Source organism: Triticum urartu, unplaced genomic scaffold (assembly GCF_056163025.1).
Source record: "Triticum urartu cultivar PI428250 unplaced genomic scaffold, HENAU_Tu73 scaffold2, whole genome shotgun sequence".
Classification (NCBI taxonomy): domain Eukaryota; kingdom Viridiplantae; phylum Streptophyta; class Magnoliopsida; order Poales; family Poaceae; genus Triticum; species Triticum urartu.
The window spans coordinates 1,814,829-1,839,041 of record NW_028260368.1 but is presented as its reverse complement, the minus strand read 5'-3'; the positions used below and the strand labels follow the sequence as shown (position 1 = coordinate 1,839,041).

At 36.8% G+C, this 24,213-nt stretch overlaps 5 non-coding genes across 5 annotated transcripts; 4 read left to right on the top strand and 1 right to left on the bottom strand.

Annotated features, from left to right (window-relative positions):
* Window positions 1–11,943: 11,943 nt before the first annotated feature.
* Window positions 11,944–12,014, top strand: TRNAC-GCA (transfer RNA cysteine (anticodon GCA)). The gene has a single exon. It is a non-coding gene; the product is annotated as a tRNA-Cys (tRNA).
* A 3,620-nt stretch (window positions 12,015–15,634) lies between these two features.
* On the bottom strand, window positions 15,635–15,706 carry TRNAT-GGU (transfer RNA threonine (anticodon GGU)). Its single transcript has one exon. It is a non-coding gene; the product is annotated as a tRNA-Thr (tRNA).
* A 1,958-nt stretch (window positions 15,707–17,664) lies between these two features.
* On the top strand, window positions 17,665–17,738 carry TRNAM-CAU (transfer RNA methionine (anticodon CAU)). The gene has a single exon. It is a non-coding gene; the product is annotated as a tRNA-Met (tRNA).
* Window positions 17,739–19,085: 1,347 nt separating this feature from the next.
* On the top strand, window positions 19,086–19,173 carry TRNAS-UGA (transfer RNA serine (anticodon UGA)). The gene has a single exon. It is a non-coding gene; the product is annotated as a tRNA-Ser (tRNA).
* A 3,627-nt stretch (window positions 19,174–22,800) lies between these two features.
* TRNAS-GCU (transfer RNA serine (anticodon GCU)) lies at window positions 22,801–22,888 on the top strand. Its single transcript has one exon. It is a non-coding gene; the product is annotated as a tRNA-Ser (tRNA).
* Window positions 22,889–24,213: the final 1,325 nt, after the last annotated feature.

Below are 24,213 nucleotides of genomic sequence, written 5' to 3'. Positions count from 1 at the left end.
CCGAAGAGCTATATACTCTTTTTGCTGATCAAGGACGATCACAATGTCTGGCAATCTCGTCATATATTTGATCCCGCCGAGATACCTTTGCAAAGTAGATAATTTTCTCTTCAAGATTGCCACATCTCTTTTTGGGAGATGGTGGAATTTTCCCATTTTTTCTTCTGCTCTTAAGTCTCTAAATTGAGAAAGTCTAGTTTTCGTAATCGACCAATTCGTTAACATACCACTGAACCACTTTTTATTAACATAATGACAACGAGCCCTTATTGCAGCTGATGCTACTAAATCTGTTGCTCTTTTTTTGGTACCAACAATTAAGAAACTTTTTCCCTGACTTGCTGCATCAAAAACTAAATCACAAGCTTCTGATAAAAAACGAGCCGTTCTAGCGAGATTTATAATATGAGTACCTTTACGCTTTGCCGAAATGTAAGGGGCCATTTTAGGATTCCATTTCTTAATACCATGACCAAAATGAACTCCTGCTTCTATCATCTCTTTCAAATTAATGTTCCAATATCTTCTTGTCATTTTTTCCACACTTCCTTTTTTTTAATCCTACCATTCCATTACGGAATTTAGTTCTTTTTGAAGATTAAGAAAGATCCGAAATAGCTTGAAATAAATAATAATTGTTCCGAGAGAACCTTGTACTAAGATAAGAGTTGGCCATTGATACATGGTATAAACATAACCACCTTAATGAATTAACTGACTTGTTTTACTTATTAAAATAAAAATCTTAAAAATCTAAAATTTGACCTGTTAGTGTTCTAAGTTCAAAAGTCTAGTAAAGTAAAAAATATTTTTATGGGGGTTCTTATGTCTCATAAAAATTGTTTGTTACGTCAGAATCTGAAGAAACTAATTCTGTATGGAGAAACAAAAAATCTCTCATTTCCGACGCGAATAGATTTTTTTTTTTTATTTCGAAATAAAGGTTCTTGTCTTGTGGGGAACGATGCACAAATTTTTGGAATCCGGTACCAACAGGTATAATCCCCCCCAGAACTACGTTTTCTTTCAAGCCTTTCAACCAATCAATGCGACCTCGTAGGGCAGCTTTTGCTAAAACTCGAGCAGTTTCTTGAAAACTTGCTTCAGATATGAAACTTTGGGTATTCAGGGAAGCCCTTGTTATTCCCAATAAGATTGCCCGATAATAGATCGATTCATCCAAAGCTCGTCCTGCTCGTTCCGCTCGCAATAGTCCGATTAATTCCCCAGGCGAAAAAACATTAGACATTCCATCTTCGGAAACCCGCACTTTTGATGTTACTTGGCGTATAATAATCTCTATATGTCTATTATGGATCTGTACCCCTTGGGAATAAACCTTTTGGATTTTATTAACCAAAGAGATACGACTTTGGGCTATGGTTAGCTCAGCTCCAATCAAGAATCCCCAAGGGACCCCAAGAATTCTTGGTATACGCTCATTCCAATCCTCAATTCTCCTTTCGAGATTCGGGGATAATGAATCAATTGAACGCGCTTCAAAGATTTGTTCCACTTTTGGAAGACCTTGCGTTATGTCACTAGATCTCGATTTTTCATATATAAACGTAACTAACCTATCTCCCTTGTAAAGGATTTCTCCATAATGACCATTAACAGTTGCTCCTGTAGTGGCCAAATAAGGTTTAGCTGCTCTTATAACAAAGGAATTCATATTTACAATGAAAATTTGACCGGATTTTTTTATGTGCGATTTAAATAGACATACATTTTCACAAATAAATTGTCCAAGGTGAATTATTGCCAATGTCTCTTCCCAAGAATCATGATGGACAAAGTGACAATTCAAAAGGAATGGATCCAACATTATGTTACTATCGAAATTAGAAATCCTTTTATTTTCATCTATTAAAGAGTATTTAAGTTCTTGAAGTACTTGGAAGGTTTGTTTTAAATTGTCAACGAACAAATATTTTTTTAACAGGATTTTATTATGCGTTAGTAAATAGTAAGATGAAGAAAAATGCGATATACTAGCTACAATAGCGCCTAAGGGCCCAAAAATTTCTCGAATAGGAATTCTAGGATTCCATTCTTTTATCGCATTGGGATGTTTTGAATTCTTGAATAAACCAATTCGAGAACAGTTGGATGCCGACAAAATCATCAAAGAGTGGTATTCTTTATTTCGATTCAACAAAGTGCCAATAGCTTCTGGATGTTGGCTAAGTGATTCAATCTTCGCCTTGGAATAAAAAGAATTGATATTGGCGCGATCTAACCTATTATGGGGAATCGGTCCTGCACTTGTCCTACCATACCTTTTTCGTGTATACGAAATAGTGGACTTGACTAACTCAATTCTTAGGAAATCGCGAATAAGATCATTTGCTCTTACCTCAACAAGGGAAGCACCAGCCTTTTCTTTTTCTTCTTGTTCCCAATTCACTACTAAGCAAGTTCTAACAAATTGACTATTTGTGTGATAAATTCTTTGAGTTAACTTGCTATTTTCATGAGAAATAAAATTGACAAGTCGAATTTGGAGATTATTTTCTTCTTGCAAGAGATCCTGCGGGAAAAGTGTTGCTAAATTTCTTCCTTCGTCCATTTCATATGCCACTGTAGGGCGAACGGAAACAAAATACTTTTCCTTGCTCTTGAGAATTTTTTTCCGTTGAACATAGACCCAATTTTTCCTTTTTTTTGATTCCTTAGAATCTTTTTTTTGTCTTTCTGGCGGTATCAAACAGCCACCTAATATCTTATCCGCCTCTTCAGGAAAATGAATATCTCCGGAAAATATTTTGAGTTCCGTATGGCTTTTTTTTCTCTTCACTCGGACCAGTCCGCCTAGTCGACTTCTTGTATTTTTTGTGAGTTGTGTATTCACTCCAATAATACTATTGTCAAGTATCTTTAGGGATGAAGATCTCGGCAAGATATGAAGTTCTTGAAGAATGAAAAAAAACCGATCTACTTCTTTTTGGTATTTTAGACTAAATTCTTTTGTTCCTCGATGCTCAATCAAACCCTCTTTTTTTAAGATGGAATCTTCCTCTGGGCTCTCGTATTCGTCCTCTGAATCTTCTTCTGAGTCTTCCTCTAAAGTACCATATTTTTCCTCTGCGCTTTCCCCGGGGCTGCCATATTCGTCTTCTGAGTCTTCCTCTAGAGTTCCATATTCGTCCTCTTGGGTCCTATATTTGCTCTCTGGGCTCCCATATTCCTCTTCTGAGTCTTTCTCTAAAGTCCTATATTCGTTCTCTGGGTTCCCATATTCGTTTTCTGGGCTCCCATATTCGTCTTCTAGGGTTTCATATTCGTATTCGTCTTCTAGGATTCCATATTTAGATTCTTCTAGGGTTTCATATTCATATTCGTCCTCTCGGGTCCTGTATTCGTCTTCTAGGGTCTCATATTCCTCTTCTGAGTCTTCCGCTCGAGTCCTATATTCTTCTTCTAGGGTCCTATATCTAAATTTAACAATTCCTGAACCCTTTTTATCTTTTCTGTATCGGGGATCGTCAAAATAAGCAAAAATAGTATTTCTACGTAAAACACCCATAAGGGGGATTTCAATCGAAATCCCAAAACAGGATATTAGTTCTTTCTCTTGTTCTTGATGATATTGTAATGGAATGACGAACCTATTTCTTCGCTTTTTCGCCAACAAATCTGAATTATCTTGAAAAATAGAAGGATAGATAAAATTCCAATGGCCATTGGACATGATTCGATCCGACGTTGAATAATCAAGAATTTCCCTATCTTTTTTACCATAAGTATTCATTTGATCTTGATCCTTGTGGAGTGAAAAAGACGCTATACTGGATCTGCACATACTTACTGACAATATCCATAAATGGCTTGTTTTTGGTAATCGGCGAAGATTACCATATTGATATTCGGGCGCATGGTAAACATCAGTACTCCAGTGCATTTCGCCGTCTGATTCAGAATAAATATGCTTTTGTACCCTTTCTTTAAAATGTAAAGTGGACGTTCCGGCACGAATCTCCGCAATTACTTGTTCGGATTTTACATATTGATCATTTTGCACTAGAATCAAGCTTTTTGAGGGAATATTCACACTATATAGAATATCTTGACTCTGAATAGTTACATGCAAGTCTATATAACATAGAAAAGCAGGCTGCCCATGACGGGTACGTGTGGGGTGAACCAAATTCTCATTGAATTTTATTTTTCCATTCGAAGGGGATCGTACAAGGTCGGCAGTACCCCCTGTGAATACTCCGCCAGTATGAAAAGTTCTTAATGTTAGTTGAGTCCCTGGCTCCCCAATTGATTGACCTGCAATAATACCTACGGCTTCTCCCAATTCGACCAGATCACTATGAGTAGGACTCCGGCCATAGCATAATTGACAGATCCAAGAAGTGCTTCGGCAAGTAAAGGGGGTTCTAATATATATTGGTTGTGCTCGAAATGGTTGTGCTCGAAAGGCAGTTATGAATCGATTGACTAATCCAATTCCAATATCTTGATTTCGCGCGGCAATGCATCGTGAACCGATATATATATCGTCTGCTAATACACGACCAATTAGTGTTTGGACAAAAAGTTTTTCCGTCATCCCATTTTGAGGACTTACAGAAATACCTCGGATAGTACCACAATCTCTTCTACGCACAATAATATGTTGAACTACTTCAACAAGTCTACGTGTAAGATATCCAGCATCTGCTGTTCGCACAGCAGTATCTACAACCCCTTTGCGGGCTCCATAGCAGGAAATTATATATTCTGTCAAAGAAAGTCCCTCGCGTAAATTGCTTTGAATAGGTAAATCAATCATTTGTCCTTGAGGGTCCGACATTAATCCTCTCATACCTACTAATTGGTGTACTTGAGATGCATTTCCTCTGGCTCCTGAAAAAGACATTAGATAGACTGGATTAGAAGGATCCGTTATCCGAAAATTTGAATTCATTTCTTGTTTCAAATATTCACTTGTCGCATACCATATCTCAACAGATTGGCGTAATTTTTCTACCGCGTGTACAGCCCCATAATAATAGTGTTTCTCCAAAAGAAAACTCTGTTGTTCCGCGTCTTGGACTAACCATCCCTTAGAGGGTATTGTTAAAAGATCCTCGATTCCTAACGAAATCGATGTAGTAGTGGCTTGATGGAAGCCCAGAGTCTTTAGTTGATCCAGTATATGGGATGTATATCCCATTCCAAAATGATCTATTAATCTGCTAATAAGTCGTTTCATACCAGTTCCGTCTATCTCTTTATTATGAAAGACCAGATTGGCCCGTTCCGCCATACATAAGTACCCCCTTTTCGGCTGAGTAGGATTCGACAATTGCTGAGTAGGATTCGACAATGGGCCTGAGTCAGTGATTCGAAAATTTAATTAACTTAATTGCCTCAATCTCAATCTGGATTCGCGTGGCAAATAATGATGATACTAGGGAAATCGGAATGCCCCCCGAAAGGGGAGGGGCATCGCCGAATCTAACTTTCTTGTTTAGGTAGTGTATGAATAGGCCTGACTAAATCCTTGTATGGCTTCCTCTATTTCTCTATAAAAAGAAATATGACCAAGAGTGGTTCGAATGTATATCGAACGAATTTCTTTTTTTCTATTTCCCATTATTAGATAGTGGGCATAAATCTCATGATAAGTCCCCAAAGATTCATATTGAACTTCAATCGGAACTTCTCTTGACCCAATGACGCGTTGATCCAGGTTCCATCGTAGCCACAAGGGACTATCTAAACTGATTAGTTTTTGTCTATAAGCTCCCAGTGCATCATAAGAACTAGAAAAATGGGGTTCTTTATCTTTCCTATATTTAAAATTATTATTATTATTGTAATTTACTTTTAGATTTGGGTAGTTTCTGCAACTATTATATCTATTTGCACAAATACCTCGACGCTTTCCAATCGTTAATACATAAAGCCCGATAAGCATGTCTTGGGTTGGTACGCAAATAGGATCCCCAATAGCGGGAGATAAGAGATTCATATGAGAAAACATAAGTAAACGGGCTTCTGCCTGAGCTTCCAAGGATAAAGGTAGATGAACAGCCATTTGATCTCCATCAAAGTCCGCATTGAAACCCTTACACACTAATGGGTGTAAAGAAATAGTACGCCCCTCTACTAAAGTGGGTTGAAAGGCCTGTATGCCTAATCTATGCAGGGTAGGTGCTCTATTTAACAGTACAGGATGTCCCCGCATAACTTCTTGAAGTATTTCCCATACAATGGGTTCTTTTTCCCAAATTTTCCTTTTAGCAATCCTTACATTAGAAGTGGCGCGTTTCGTGATTAAATCGCGAATTACAAATAGCTGAAAAAGCTTTATTGCTATCTCTAGAGGTAATCCACATTGATGTAATGAAAGCGAAGGACCCACAACAATGACAGAACGCCCCGAGTAATCGACCCGTTTCCCAAGCAGAGTCTCGCGAAACCTTCCCTCTTTACCTTCAATTACATCTGAAAGTGATTTGTATACTTTATTGTGACCATCCCTCGTCGGTTGCCCGCGGGACCCACTATCAAGAAGTGTATCCACGGCTTCTTGTACCAATTTTTCCTGGCACATTACTAAATCTGCTGGCGCTAATTCACTTCTTTTTAATAGATAGGCAAGATTGTTGTTCCGACGGATAACTCTCTTATAAAGTTCATTAATGTCTGAAGTCACTACTTTATCTCCAGACCTATAAACAATAGGTCTCAATTCGGGAGGAAGAACCGGTAATAAGCACAAAACCATCCATTCTGGTTCTACATTTGTTTGAATAAAATGTTTCGCCAATTGCATGCGTCTAATCAAAAAAACTTTTCTTATTCGTCTTTTTCTATCTTCCCACTCATCTCCACTATACCCCTCGTCTTCTAATTCCTTCCATTCGACCAAAGAATTCTCTATAATAATTCGCAAATCCAAATCTGCTAATTGTTCTCTAATAGCACCTGCTCCTGTCGCAATTTCCCGATTTCGAAATGTTGCAAAGCCTGGGGTAGAAAAAAAGGGAGAAATGCTGTGGTTACAGGATGCAATTTCCTCTTCGAATAAACCTCGTAATCGTAAAAAAGTGGGTTTTTTAGTGCTGGGCCTAGCAAAAGAGAAATCGCCGTATACTAGGCCCTCCAACTTCTTAAGAGGTTTATCTAAAAGATTCGCGATATAACTAGGAAGACCTTTCAAATACCACACATGAGTCACGGGACATGCGAGTTTGATGTATCCCATTTGATATCTTCGTATCCGAGAATCCACAAATTCGACCCCGCATTTTTGGCAAAATCTTTCGTCTTCGTTTTCAGCTCCGCTCGCTCGAGAATTGCCACAAGCGCAAATCCCGCTTTTTATGGGTCCAAAGATTCTTTCGCAAAACAATCCATCTTTTTCTGGTTTATCGGTTTTATAATGAAAAGTAGAGGGCCTTGTGACTTCGCCAACGACTTCTCCATTAGGTAGGTTTTTGTTAGCCCAAGCCTTTATTTGTTGAGGGGAAACGAGTCCAATTTGAAGTTGTTGATGTTTATATTGGTCAATCATAAAATAGAAATAAGAAAAGAATTTATATTTATTCCGATCAAACTTCCTCCCTATTAACCTGGAAGTTCTTTTCAGATACAAGGAAATGATTCAGTTCTAGAGCCAAAGATCGTAGTTCTCGAACGAGCACTCGAAAAGATTCTGGAGGATCCTCATGATTAGGTATTCTTTTTCCCCAGATCGTAGCATTAAGTATTTCTTGGCGAGCTATAAGATGGTCAGATTTATAAGTAAGTATCTCTTGTAAAATATGAGCAACACCAAATCCTTCTAAAGCCCAAACTTCCATTTCTCCTACTCGTTGTCCCCCTTGCTTGGCTCTTCCTCTAACCGGTTGTTGTGTAACAAGTGAGTAGGGCCCAGTAGAACGCCCATGAATTTTCTCATCAACTTGATGAATTAATTTTAAGATATAGGACTTCCCTATTAGAACAGGTTGCTCAAAGGGGTCGCCTGTTCTTCCATCAAATATTCTGCTTTTTCCCGGGTACTCGGGTTCAAATACCCATGGATTTTTTGTTTCTTTACTGGCTTCATATAATTCTGAAAACACAAGTTTTCTTGAAGCCTCTTGCTCATATCTCTCATCAAAGGGTGCTATTCTATAATGTTTCTTTAGCAGATCCCCCGCTAATCCGAGCGAGCTTTCAAATATTTGTCCCACATTCATTCGGGAGGGTACTCCTAAGGGATTGAAGACCATATCAACGGGTGTTCCATCTTGCAAATAGGGCATATCTTGCCTAGGCAAAATTTTGGAAATGATCCCTTTATTCCCATGTCTTCCGGCTACTTTATCCCCAACTTTGATTTCACGTTTCTGTAAAATATATACACGAACCATTATGTCGAGCGGGTCCCTTTGGATCCATTTCACATCGATAACGCGCCCTCTTCCACCTATAGGTAATTTCAGAGAAGTTTCTTTTGAAGTGGAAACCTCAAGGCCAAATATGGCCCGTAATAATCCAGCTTCCGCGATATAAGATGATTCGCTCGCTATCTGAGGCGTTAATTTACCTACTAAAATATCACCAGTTTCTACCCAGGATCCCAACCTAACAACTCCATTTCTGTCCAAATTGCGGAGTAAATGTTCTTCTAGATGTGGTATTTCTTTAGTGATTTTTTCAGCGGAGCCCTGGCTTGTCGTATCCGTCTGAATTTCATATTTCCGGATGTGAAAAGAGGTATAAATATCTTCATATACCAAACGTTCGCTAATTAGTACTGCGTCTTCAAAATTGTAACCTTCCCATGGCATATAAGCTACTAATACGTTTTTTCCTAAAGCAAGTTCGCCCCCAATTGTAGCAGCTCCTTCTGCTAAAATTTGTCCTTTTTTAATGGATTTACCCCGTGGAACCCGGGGTTTTTGGTGCATACAAGTATTTTTGTTAGAGCGACGGTGGTTAACTAAAGGAATACTTATAGTCTTCCCACTACTTGATAAAAGTATCTTATGACTATCAGTAGAAATGATCTTTCCCTCGCGTTCGGCTATAATGGAAACCCTCGAATCTAGAGCTGTTTGGCGTTCCAATCCAGTTCCAACAATGCATTTCTCGGACCGAGAAAGCGGAACTGCTTGGCGCTGCATATTAGAACTCATTAAAGCCCGATTCGCATCATTGTGCTCAATAAAAGGAATGAGAGAACCCCCAATAGAAAAATATTGGAAAGGAAAAATACTTCTAACATGAATCTGTTCCCATGCAATAGTCAAGAATTCTTGACGGTATCTAGCCGGAACAACCTGTTCTTCCTGAATACCTTGATTCAAGGACAAAGAATTTCCTGCTGCTATCATATAATATTCATCTCTATTTGGTGATAGATAAACCACCTGTCTCTCTTTTTTTTCTTTTGCTTTCTCAGCAGATATTTCATAAAACGGACTCTCTATGGATCCCCACAAGTGATCAATTCTCGCATGAATTGTTAAGGATCCAGTAAGTCCAACATTGATTCCTTCAGACGTGTCAATTGGACAAATACGCCCATAGTGACTCGGATGAATATCTCGGCTCCGAAAACTTGCGGTTCTCCCCGTCAACCCTCCAGGACCTAAACAACTCACTTTTCGCCCATGAACAGTTTGTGTCAATGGATTCGTTTGATCAAAAACTTGAGATAACGGGTATGTGCCAAAAAAGGTCTCATAAGTAGTTATTAATAAAATTGAAGTTGAAGTTGGAGTTACCAAAGTTTGGGGAGTCGGTTTCGATTGACGTATGAATACTCTACGAATAGTTTTTTGAACTGCATGTTGTAAACGACCAAGAGCCAATCCGAATTGATCTTGTAACAGATCCGCAACCGAACGAATACGTTTATTTTTCAAGTGATTCATATCGTCATCGTCAAGTATACCCGTTCCAAATTTCATTCCAATCAAATGATCCGTAGCGGCCAATACATCTCGTGGTAACAAGAATGTATTGTTCTGAGGAATATCAAGATTAAGTCTCCGATTCATATTTCGTCGACCAATCCTTCCTAATTCACATTTTTGTTGAAAAAATTTCTTTTGTAATTCCTCGCATAAGGACTCCGAAAATACCAGGTCCCCACCTACACAAGCAAATTGTTGATAAAACTCCAAAATAGCTTTTTCTTTTGACTCAATCCTCTTCTTCTCTTTAGCATTCGGGAAAGACAAGAAAATTTCAGGGTAGGAAACATTATCCAGAATTTCTCTTAGATTCGAACCCATAGCTGATGATAGAACTAGAATAGATATCTTTTGTTTTCTACTCACGCGAGCCCATATCCTTTCTTTTTTATCAATTGCTAATTCCGATCTCCCCCCCCAATCTGATATTATAGTGCCAGTGTAGATAGAAATTCCCTTATGATCTAATTCCGAGCGGTAGTAAATACCAGGACTTAGCAATATTTGATTGATCACAATTCGGTATATTCCATTTATAATAAAGGTTCCTAAGGAATTCATTATAGGAATGTTTCCGATAGAAATGGTTTGCTTTTGCACATCGAAACCAAAAATTAATCTCGCAGATACATATAATTCGGAAGAATAGGTGAGTGATTCATACACAGCATCTCTTTCTTTTATCGAGGGTTCTAGCAGTTGATATCCTTTCGCAAATAATTGAAATGCAATTTCGTGATCTGGATCTTTAATTGTTGGAAACTTGTCAAGTTCTTCTGCCAAGGCTTGATTAATGAACCTACAAAATCCCTCGAATTGGATCTGACTAAATCCGGGTATTGTGGACATTCCCTCGTTTCCATTCCGGAGCATCTTAATCTTAAGTTTCCTGTTTATCAAAGAAAAATTCCATTATCAGCTCACTCTTCATCAATCCCTATGGATCGATCTAGCAATCATGGAATCTATATTCTGTTTACTGAATCACATGAAATTCTAGGGAACTCCACATACGTATTTCATATATGTATTTCATACATATGAATAGAGACCATTTGGACGAAAGTTCGAGTTTGCCAGGGGTACAAATGAAATGAAAATGAATTGATAAAACATTCCTACTACAAAAAAATTCTGCCACTTATACTTTATGTTATGATATTCTAATCAGATTGGATGGCAAAGATTTCTCATTTTATCTCCTTTCTATGAATGTAATAAAGCCGTAATATAATATACTAGAAAGTTTGACTTTACTTCGATTTAGAATAGCGTGCTTACTTTAATTTCTCAAAATAATTTGAGGGTTCTTTTTTATTTCGGATCGGAGTAGTATAATTGCTAGAAAATTCAGTATTTCATTGTGGAATTCTAAAATAAAGTAAGTCCCTTTTTTAAGTACATGCCAATCTAGTTATCCACCTCTCCCCATATCCATGCTTTTCTTTTATCGTAATTTCACTTGGGTACGCCAAGATAGTCAGGTTATACTCTATATCAGAGCAAATTTCCTTTTTTTATTCAAGATATTTAATTTAATACTTTGAAAAATTAAAGCATGATTCCCCATAGAGATATGTACATAAAGGGGATCTTTGGATAATAATGCTGTTCGGACCTAAAGTTTACCTATACACGGATTAAGCATAAAGCCATAATATTTTATTATGCCATTGAAGGGGGGGGAGATAATACCGATTTAAGAGTAGTTCACTACTGCAATAAAAAAAAGAGAATTCTAGTTAACGGTTCCAATTTATTCTGAATTTTGCAGCCTGTGAATAGAAATCCACTTTTTCTTCTTTTTCATCTCAATAGAAAGAAATGGGAAGTTTTATTGTGTTAACAATGTATGTTTTAAGATAGAATCTATCGAGGAGAATAATAGAAACTGGATCAAAAAAAGCAGGAATAGATTTTTTGAAAAAGATTGGAAAAAAGTAAGTAGAATTATATTCAAAATAAAAGGGGCTTTTCGTAAGAAAACGTGGATGAATACTTGCTGTTTTCTAGATTTTTGATCGGATTTTTTGGCGGCATGGCCAAGCGGTAAGGCAGGGGACTGCAAATCCTTTATCCCCAGTTCAAATCTGGGTGCCGCCTGATCAATAAAATACTTAGGTTTTTTTTATAGTGCTGATCGAATTCGATAAATTTTTACTTCGCATAAGTTCGGGCAAGAGAGTAACTGGGCCTGCCGATACTGGGTTTAGAGAAACCATACCATAGTTCTATCCTCAAACTAGGGTTAGGGTTTGTTTTGACGGTAGTGGCCAAAATGGTTATCAATAGGGGTGAGGTAGTGTTTCCTTATTCTTTTATTATATGAATTTGAATTGGTTCTTAATTGAGATTCGATTTGATAATTTTAAAATACGAGGATAAGATGTCAGAAATCTTGGTATCCAAAGAAAGGTCCCTAAGGGGCATTCTTTTTTTTTTTCAATCTAAGATTCAAGAAGGGACTCCACGAAAGAATATCAAGACTTACTAATTATTATACATTTTTTTATCGTACATCTTATGTTACCTACATACACTAAAGTAAGGACTACTTAATTCTAACGAGAATCAGATTAAATAGGTCGATCAAAAATCAATTTAGGAGTTGTATTATGGATAAAATCTCTTCATTCTTTCATAGAATGATACAAAGCAAGGCTGCAGGGTTTAGGTCAAAAATAAACATTAGGTAAGGTAGGTATCCAATAAATATTTATCTATCGATAATTTTATGGTATATTCGGGCGTCCTTTGCTTAAAAAAAAAAAAAAGAGTAACAAAAGGAATAAAAAATCTTCCTATTCCCGCTTCTTCTATTCAGGACATCATTCCCGTACTCTTTCTTTTTTAAGGAAAAAAGGGCTATAGTATCTCGTATTTTTAATGCTCTCTAATTCTACCAGAATTCCTATAAGAATTTGTTAGGAGTAAATTCCTTGAACTGATTGATCCATGGCCTTAGGGCGGAATCCCTTTTTGACTCTGTACCCTTGATTCCACTATGATTATTGATCAATAGTAGAATAATCCCTTCATAGAAATAGGAGACATAATTTAGATGGATATAGTAAGTCTCGCTTGGGCTGCTTTAATGGTAGTCTTTACATTTTCTCTTTCACTAGTAGTATGGGGAAGGAGTGGACTCTAGGGATACTACTAATTGATTAAGTAATCAAATTGTTGTATCAATTCTTTTCTTTAATGGATCATTTTGCATTAATCATTTTGTCAAACGTTATTCTTTAATCTTTTTCTTTAGTTTTGTTTCACTCCTGTAAGAAACTCTTGTATTGTAAGTTGTAATGTAAGAAAGAGCCATTATACCAATTCAGAATTTCTACTAGAAATGACGAATGGTTAAAAAAAGTTCTATACATAAGAAAATTAGACTTTCTTCCACGGAACTATTCACGGCATATCACACATTTTCCATTTCCTTTTACTTTTTACTATAGTCTATTCTTCATATTATTTTTCTTTCCTTCCATGGATTCTTTGGTCAAGAATTGTCTTAGATTTTTTTATTTTGACCTGATTGAAATTAAGTGGATGCAATGAAAAAAGAAATTGAATTAGACTACTTAACTATTTCAATCTACTAATCTATTCTATGTAGATTCAAAGATAATATAATAGAAAGAATCTAAAGTGTCGTAGAAAAAACTATATGTAGTTCTTTCTACCACACTTTAAGATTCCAACCAGATCCTTTCATTTAAGACTTGGATTTTTTTTATTTAATCCCTTTTTAATTTCTTCAATGATTAATTGGAATTCCAATTAATTATTTTGGCTGACTGTTTTTACATAAATAATAAGTAAAAAAGAAGTAGGAACTAGAATGAACAGTGCAGTAGCAATAAATGCGAGAATATTGACTTCCATAACCTCTTTATTTTTTATTTTCACAATAACTCGGGATGTAATCCCATGGAGAGGAAAAAGGGGTATCTTGTAAATTCAAGGGTAGGGCTTGCATTCTGATAATACTGAATCAATTCAATATTATGAATATCGGATCTATCAAATCAATTCATGGATGAGAGTTATATTTCACGGATGAGAGTTATATAGTATAACATAGGAAGATCCTCTATCCACACTAAGACCAAAATGGGTTTTTTGATTGGATTAGGAATTCCCTCTTTTTTAATCCTTTTCTACTTTTTCTTTTCTATATCTCTAACCCACGAGCTTTCTTAATCTTATACTTTCTTAATCTTATACAATTTCCCTTCCTTTTTCTTATAGTTATACATACAATTATGTATGTATTATATGACCAACTTTCACTTTCTATGGGTCACATAGACATCCAAATAAGCAGTAGAAGTGAGATGGGGAAAAGAGGTCTGAAATAAAAAGGGAATACGATTTATGTATGGATTCCGGTAAAATACCGGTACTCTATTCCATAAGAGTGGAATAGGAAATTAAGATGAGGATGGTATCATCATAAAGAAAGATAGAGTAATATAATATCCTAAATTCTACTAATCCACATATCGTATGTGTGTCTTTCTTTATCGATTGGGAGTAGTGAAAAAAAAATTCCTATATGCCCTCCCTCCCTCTTTAATGAGAGATGCAAAATAAAAAAGTGAAGTAAGGGTGCCCTGTGGGTATTTGATCTTGCTCCCTGCCCCTTTTTTTCATGGAAAAAGGAAATATCAATTTCTCCATTCATTGAACCCTAGTTCGGGACTGACGGGGCTCGAACCCGCAGCTTCCGCCTTGACAGGGCGGTGCTCTGACCAATTGAACTACAATCCCCGCGGGGTGTATGGCATACCCATTCTTAAATAGAACCATAAGAAGATTCGATTCGTCTTTCGTACTCTAAGAAATAGACGAATCATATACTACATACCCACATATTATATTATACGTGGGTATAGTGAGAGTGACATAACTAGTATGTCGTGATTTTTTATCACTAAAAATGGATAATAATCCAGCCTTCAATAAGAAAAACTCTTTTGTTTGTAAGAAAGGAATGAGAGAGATATGGATTAGAAAAAAAAATTTCCCTTTTTTCTTTATCTTTTATTTCTATAGATCAGACATTTTATTTTATGGAAGAAAAACAAAAGGATTTAGTTCATACTCACGAAGCCCTAGATTTTTGGTTTGGGCCGAGCTGGATTTGAACCAGCGTAGACATTGTCAACGAATTTACAGTCCGTCCCCATTAACCACTCGGGCATCGACCCAGGAAGAATTTATTCTAGGGTTTTTGCTAATCTATGATTAACCTCCTTTCATAATACTCCCTACCCCCAGGGGAAGTCGAATCCCCGCTGCCTCCTTGAAAGAGAGATGTCCTGAACCACTAGACGATAGGGGCATCACTAGACGATAGGGCCATATACAACCGCTCGTGATTATACTATAATCATAGTATGAGCAGTTTTTTGGAATTGTCAATATACTCGAAAAGTATAAATAGATCCAAAGCAAAGAGTTTTTCCAACTTTTCTGTTATGTTTTCATCTAGGATTTTTTTTAGTTGATCGTTATAGATTAATTCTCCGTGCTTCATTTAGTGTTCATACCAAAAATGCATCCATCCCGCACTAAGTCATAAAATTCTCTAAAAATATAGAGAAAGTTTCAAAAACAAAGAAAAAAAGTGAATCAATTTAGTAGAAAAGTACTCTATCAGATTCGAACCAACGACTTACGTCTTAGCACGAGATTACTCTACCACTAATTTAAAAAGCCCTTTATCGGATTTGAACCGATGACTTATGCCTTACCATGGCATTACTCTACCACTGAGTTAAAAGGGCTTTTTATTTAATTCAAAAATTAGCCACTTGGATTTCCCATTATGGGTCTACTGCATAATGTACATATTATATATATAATATATAGAGATAGAGAGAGAGACATTATGTAGAGATTGTATATGTATATATCGATATCTTGAGAGCTCAAAATAAAATTAATAAAAAAAAACATACCCTACATAACATATCCAACTCTTCTTGGTTCAGGGTTTTCCGTTTCCGAAGACTAGTAAAATAGGCGGATTCTGGAACCCCAAGGATTCAACGGTATATGGATATGGAAAATATAAGATTTCCGATCCTAGCGGGAAAAGGCGGGGAACAGATACCCAATAGGATATAGGATCCTTGGGAGGAACTTTTGGTAATGGCCTTGATCCTCTATGCTATTTTTTATGTGTTCTTAGTTCTATTGAACTTTTTGCATTCTTTTAAACAAGAATCTAATAAACTAGAATTGAGTCAGTGGAAAAAAGGAGAGAGAGGAAAGTGTTAAATGGAGAGAGTCGACTAATCAGAGACTTTTAGGATCTTCTTTACATCAGGTAAATCTGTCGGCCCTGTCCGTTTTTTTCTTTAAGTTACGACTCTTTGCTGCTTACTTCTATCAAGCCATAGGGAAAGTCTATGATGAATTTGGAAAACTCATCTCACTCTTACTCTATGGCTCGGACTTAATGGGGGAAGAAAACATCTTCCATAATTTCTTTTTTGTTCAATTCTGGACAAAAAAGAAAAGGAAAAAAGGAATTTATAGGGACAGTGTTACCCCCTATATCCCCTAGTTTATATTGTAGGAATAATAAAACAATTTAGCAGTCTGACACACTTACGTCCTTGCAAAGTAAATAATTATTATTGTAGTCGTAACCGTAGAATAGGATCCTAATCAAAATAAATACATTTGGTTCAGGCGCTATTAGCATGGTAAGAAAAGATTTTTTTTACAGACCAGAGGGGCTATCTAAATCCTAAAGTAAAGGCGAGCGATCGAAGTAGAAGTACCAACGGCTCAGTGTCATGAACCTTCTCCATCTGATTCAATAAGGGGGAATTAGCCTTCTTGTCAAATGGCTATCCTTGACAAAGGGTACCATTTATACCATAATCTACAATGTAGCGGGTATAGTTTAGTGGTAAAAGTGTGATTCGTTCTATTAATAACTGAATTTGAAATGATATACTTAAGGCATCCTTAAGTTTTTTATTTTTATATTCCGATGAAAACTTTAGTTCTTATAAAGGATTAAATCCTTTTCCTCTCAATAGCATATTGAGGAAGAATATACATTCTGGCGATTTGTATCCAAAGACTAATTTAAATTGCATCCAAAATAAAAATAGGATTATGAGTACAGAGTCGCGAAGCATAATTTTGCATTGGATTAAGTATTCCAATTTTGAAAATATGAGTAAAGGATCTATGGATGAAGATACAAAAAAGTTGATTTCCAATCGTAACTAAATCTTCTTAAAATAAGGAATAAGGAAGCCAAATAGCTAAAAAACGATAGTTTTGGTTTACTAGAACCATCCGCATATTGTTTCAGCTCGGTGGAAACCCAATTCTTTTCCTCAGGATCTCTTGAATGAAATTAGGGAACGAAGTAAGTAGATTAGATGAATTTAGATAGAATTTCTATCTCCTACTCTATAAGGATCATCTAGAAAGCGGAGAGCTTTGGTTCCATTCAAATAGAAAAGCTGACATAGATGTTAAGTGGTGAGAATATCCATAAAGGAGCCGAATGAAATCAAAATTTCATGTTCGGTTTTGAATTAGAGACGTTAAAAATAATCAACCAACGTCGACTATAACCCCTAGCCTTCCAAGCTAACGATGCGGGTTCGATTCCCGCTACCCGCTCCATTCTGTATAAAAGGAGTATTCTATTTGTCTAGACATGTTAGAGGCTTGTATTCAAGCCTTTTTTGTCCACCAGTTTCTGGTACTCCAGAGCGGAGTAGAGCAGTTTGGTAGCTCACGAGGCTCATAACCTTGAGGTCACGGGTTCGATTCCCGTCTCCGCACTTAGCAGTCTGTATAAAAGGACTATTCTATTTCTCTAGATATGTATGGTAGAGGGGCGTATCCAACCCTTTTTTATTCATTAGTTCCCGGCCCTAGAGGGCAAAATTGAGCAGTTTGCGAAGTCACTTGCCTTCAAAAAAAGAAGGCGCAAGGCCTCTCCCTACCCTGCAGAAAATAAAAATGAAACGAAAGGGACAGTCTACCTCTCCCTTCCCTTTAAAAAAAGTTTGCCCGTTGTTTGTCTCAGTTAATACCCAATTTTTGGAGCTCTGTTGGCGAGTTCTATTTCTGCCTCTGGAGCGCCCTCTTTTTTTGAGTGGGATGCAAAGGAAGGGTAAGATAGTAAGGGATACGGCACTAGACTAACACCTAATTAATACTTAATTTAATATAAGTAGTTAAACAGTTAACTAGACTAAACTTTTTATCATAGTACTTTGATAAATTAAGCGGGCGAGCGGCGGGAATCGAACCCGTATCTTCTCCTTGGCAAGGAGATATTTTACCATTGAACTACGCTCGCTACGGTATATATTTTATAGCGTATATCCGCCTGGGTCGACCTTCTATGTCTGGGTCGACCGTTTCATTTCATTTTCTATTATATTAGAGTTTTCCTTTTTTTATTATCTGTCAATGAATATTCTAATGGGAATGGAATTTCATAATACTGAAAGAGAAGAGCTAGCAATTCGGAACGCAAATTGCGTTTTAATACGTCTCACTATTCTAATTTTTTAGAAGAAATGGCCTTTATTATTTCTTTTTTATGGGGTTAATAAATATTAACCAAATTTCATTTAAGAAATGAGAGAATTCAGAATAGCTACGAGAAAGACTAGTCCAATCCATAATGATGTACCGGAAAATACAACATTTTTATTATTTGACCAACCATCAGGAGAAGCAAATACAAGGGGTACACTAATTACTAAGACTGAGGAAGTCGCAATTAATGCAAAAACAGCTAATTGGAAAGCAATAGTCATATTTCTAATCCTCCAAGCTACCATCAAATAAAGTTGACTACATATTTGATCCCTCACTTAAACCAAAATTGTAAAAAAATACAAGAAGTAGGAGGGGTTTAATCATGAATCCATTGATTCTTCTCTTTAATTCAAATTTATTACTTAAACCGCTTTTTTATTTGGATATGGGGGTGAGAAGAGATTATTTACTCTTTATTTCACAAGCGGGTATAGCGGATCCTGTATCCGTGTATACAGTATACAGAGATATATCGAAAAGGAACTTGTATCTGATATCTTTCTAGAGGCTAATAAATCTTTTTATTTTTTATATGGCTATGTTCTATTTGTAGGAGTAAAATAAGGATTAGGCTGTGGAGAGATGGCTGAGTGGTTGATAGCTCCGGTCTTGAAAACCGGTATAGTTCTAGGAACTATCGAGGGTTCGAATCCCTCTCTCTCCTTTTGCTTATTGAATACGTTTGTTTCTTTCATTTTTATTTATTTTTTTTTTCTGTCCCTTATCTTTCTTTCATAAAAAGGAATGAATGGCTCGGCTAGATGGAATAACCGAGCCAGAACAGAAAAAAAGTAGAACAGGTATAAATAAGAAAATCTTAGTTAAGAGGGTTCATGTAAAGAACAGGTTCCAAATCACGATCGATTCCCTTTTCAAAACCTGCTGCAGCAGCTCGGGCTCTTCCTGCATGCCATAAATGGCCCACAAAAAAGAAGAATCCTAGAACAAAATGAGAAGTTGATAACCAACTTCTAGGAGAGACATAATTAACTGCATTGATCTCGGTAGCTACGCCACCCACGGAATTTAAAGAGCCTAAAGGAGCGTGGGTCATATATTCTGCTGAGCGTCGTTCTTGCCAAGGTTGTATGTCTTTTTTCAACCTACTCAAGTCCAAACCGTTGGGGCCCCTTAGAGGTTCTAACCATGGAGCACGAAGGTCCCAAAAACGCATAGTTTCCCCTCCAAAGATAACCTCCCCAGTTGGGGAACGCATTAGATATTTACCTAAACCTGTGGGTCCTTGAGCGGATCCCACATTAGCTCCAAGACGCTGGTCTCTAACTAGAAAAGTAAATGCTTGAGCTTGAGAAGCTTCTGGCCCGGTGGGTCCATAAAACTCACTCGGATAAGCTGTATTATTGAACCATACAAAACAACAAGCGATAAAACCAAAGACAGATAAAGCAGCTAAACTATAAGACAAGTAAGCTTCTCCAGACCATACAAATGCACGGCGAGCCCATGCGAAGGGTTTGGTTAAAATATGCCAAATTCCGCCAAATACACAAATAAAACCCAACCATACATGCCCACCAATTATATCTTCTAAATCATCTACACTAACAATCCACCCTTCTCCACCAAAAGGAGATTTTAGTAAATAACCAAATATAACACTGGGACTAAGGGTCAAATTGGTAATTTTTCTTACATCTCCCCCCCCAGGGGCCCAGGTATCATATACACCGCCAAAATAAAGAGCCTTGAGTACTAGAAGAAAAGCACCTAGACCTAACAAAATTAAGTGAATACCCAAAATTGTAGTCATTTTATTTCTATCTTTCCAGACATAACCAAAGAATGGAAAAGATTCCTCAAGAGTCTCGGGTCCCAGAAGCGCGTGATAAATGCCACCGAAGCCTAAGACTGCGGAGGAAATTAGGTGAAGTACGCCAGATACAAAGTACGGAAAAGTATCTAGAACTTCCCCCCCTGGCCCTACTCCCCAACCTAGAGTAGCTAAGTGTGGAAGTAAAATCAACCCTTGTTCATACATGGGCTTTTCTGGTACGAAATGGGCCACTTCAAATAGGTTCATTGCTCCGGCCCAGAATACGATTAATCCGGCATGAGCTACATGAGCTCCAAGCAGTTTACCGGACAAATTGATAAGTCTGGCATTCCCAGCCCACCAAGCAAAGCCGGTGGTTTCTTGGTCACGACCAGCTAAAACGAAAGTTCCATTAAAGAGCGTTTCCACGTGGTAGAACCTCCTCAGGGAATATAAGATTTTCATGAGGCTGATCCTGAGCTGCCATCCACGCACGAATACCCTCGTTTAAAAGAATATTTTTGGTGTAGAAAGTCTCAAATTCAGGATCTTCCGCTGCACGGATTTCCTGGGAAACAAAGTCATAGGCACGTAAGTTCAGAGCCAAGCCAACTACGCCAATAGCACTCATCCATAAACCGGTGACGGGTACAAATAGCATAAAGAAATGTAACCAACGTTTATTGGAAAAAGCAACACCAAAGATTTGGGACCAAAAGCGGTTAGCAGTGACCATTGAATAAGTTTCTTCAGCTTGAGTTGGGTTAAAAGCACGGAAGGTATTTGCACCATCACCGTCCTCAAATAGAGTGTTTTCTACGGTCGCTCCATGAATAGCGCATAGCAGAGCCGCACCTAATACTCCGGCAACTCCCATCATATGAAATGGGTTCAACGTCCAATTATGAAATCCTTGGAAGAAAAGGATGAATCGAAATATCGCTGCTACGCCAAAACTCGGCGCAAAGAACCAACCAGATTGCCCCAGTGGATAAATAAGGAATACAGAAACAAAAACAGCAATTGGACCAGAGAATGAGATTGCATTATAAGGCCGCAATTGAACAGACCGAGCAAGTTCAAATTGGCGTAACATGAAACCTATTAGTGCAAAAGCCCCGTGGAGAGCTACAAAAGTCCATAGACCGCCTAATTGACACCAACGAGTAAAATCTCCTTGTGCTTCGGGCCCCCATAGTAGCAACAAAGAGTGTGCTAAACTATTGGCAGGGGTAGAAACTGCTGCGGTTAAGAAATTACAACCTTCCAAATAGGAACTAGCCAATCCATGGGTATACCAAGAAGTTACAAAAGTTGTCCCTGTAAACCAACCCCCTAAAGCGAAATAAGCACAAGGAAAGAGCAATAGGCCAGACCATCCTACAAAAACGAAACGGTCCCTTCGTAACCAGTCATCCATAGTATCAAATAGATCATTTTCTTCTTTAGGAATTCTACCAAGGGCTATAGTCATAGTGATCCTCCTATTCAATTACTTCAACCATTTCCGAGCACCTCATATCACTTTCCAAGGCATATGATAGTTTTATTATCTGTGGACGATTTCTTTCTCGTTCAATGCCCTTTTTCAATGGTCTCGAAGAGAGAAATTTCCCATTTTTATCTATGGAGTCACAGTCACAACCGAGGTCGTGGTAAATCCATGAATTTGATTCGATTTGTTTTTCTTATACTATTTATTTGTTTTTCTTATACTATAGAAATAGAAATAAATTGTTTTTCTTATACTATAGAAAGAAATAAACCTTTGAATTCAGCATTATTCCAAGACTCCTATTTCAAAGTCTATCTTTTAAGGGAAAAATGCAAATAAAAGTAACCCTTCTTTTCCCATTCCCTCTCTATTGCATGGGTGGAAGAACTAAAATAATAGAGGATTCTGAAAAAAAAAAATGGACCTTCGAAATCCAATTTTATGTGTAGCGCAAAGGAGTTGCGATTTCTTCTTATTCCTATAGAACATCTAGTAACAAGAATATGAAATCGTAAATAGCGAAAAATTCTTGTCTTGCGCGGTCTAAGTCTAAGGAAATAAAAAAAATTCGCTTATACAATTTCATCTACATCGAATTTATATATCAGAATAGCGGATAGAGGCATCATTAAAGGAGTCAGGTCTACTTACTTTATGCTTCTTTCCAATTTTATGGTGGATTTGATAAGAACCCTTTTTGCTTTCTTGATAAATAATCGACAAAAAAAGCGTTTTTTTTATATAACCTGCTTGTTTTATTATAATTATAACAAGTCCTATATGGAAATGCCCGCTAAAGAGAAAATCTATTTGATTGTCTCTCGGCCAATATCGATTTTTAGAAAGAAAAAACAAGAATTTTCTTCTTTTTTTATTAACATTAAGAAAAAAGAATATAATTAAAATGGAATTGGCAATATAATTTTTATAGACTTTTGAAAGAAAAAAAAGGGGTTTTTTGCAACCGTTATTTCTTATTTCTTGCCTATATCATATCACGGAAACCTTTCGCTTTGGAACGTGGAGAGATGGCTGAGTGGACTAAAGCGGCGGATTGCTAATCCGTTGTACAATTTTTTTGTACCGAGGGTTCGAATCCCTCTCTTTCCGCTCCCTTGGATCATTTGGGACTTTCGAATTGGAAAGAATTCTGACCCCCGGATTTTCTCATAGATAAATGTACGAAACAAATCCAATAAGAAAAAAAAAAACTGAATTTTTACTCCTCGCGTCCAGGATTCCGTCCTGGGTCATTAGATAAGAATCCAAAGATAAAGAGTGAAACAAAGAATATCACTACTGTATAAACAAAAAGTTTGAGAGTAAGCATTACATAATCTCCAAGATTTTTTTTTAAGGAATAGATTACCAGTTTTTCCTTACCACACGGATCCACTAGGATGGTTTTTTTTTATACCTAAAAATGCAAAAAAGAATTCTTGAAAAAAATTGCAAGAATTCTTTTATAATAAGCACTCTTATCAATAGCAAAAATAGGGTTAGGTGGTTAGGTATTGTGTAGGTACCTTTAGGTACCTGCTCAACCTAGGTGCAGGGGAGTAGAAAGGCTGATCCAAATTTATTGCTGTAGCTACCCATTCAATGTAGAAGAATTTAAATTTTAGAATCGAAGGTTCATAATATAAAAATATAAAACTTCTCGGCTTTTACCCATTTTAAAATTTTTTTGGAATGAACACATCATTCAATTTGGCATACAGAGTACTAAAGATTTCATCGAAAACTTACAGCAGCTTGCCAAACAAAGGCTAATAGAAAAAAGAATAGAGGTATAACAGGCATAATATCCACGATTGGATTGAAAATAGCATAAGCTTCGGGTAATTTGGCAAAGAAAAAACTAGTAGGATAAAGAACAGAATTAAAACAGATACAGGTTAAACTAAGTATATTAGGCATAACAAGCATTTCATTCTTGTAGAGTAAATAATTGGATTTTTCTTGAGTTATTTTTTTAAGGGAAAGAAGGAAAAGGCAGATTCAAAATCTTTTTTCTTCGGACTTTCCCAAACACAAAATACCTCCTTGTATTCGCACTCTCAAATGAGAGTGGAATAAATTCGACTTTCATATAATATCTTAATAGAATTCCATGTAATGATCAATGCATTTTTTTGATTCTATATTATCCGCATGTGTAGAATACTAGCAAGAGAATATCCCTCCTTTTTTATGTAATTGAAATGGTATTGACGAATAACAAATAAACATACTAGTGTTTATTAGTGTCGCATAAAACCCGAAATGGGGCGTGGCCAAGTGGTAAGGCAGCGGGTTTTGGTCCCGTTACTCGGAGGTTCGAATCCTTCCGTCCCAGATTGTTTCTGATGAAACAAACGGTGAAATCATATAGTATTCCGTACGAGACAAAAGTTTATTAAAGAGAATAATGATATCTTATTCTTTCTCAGAAA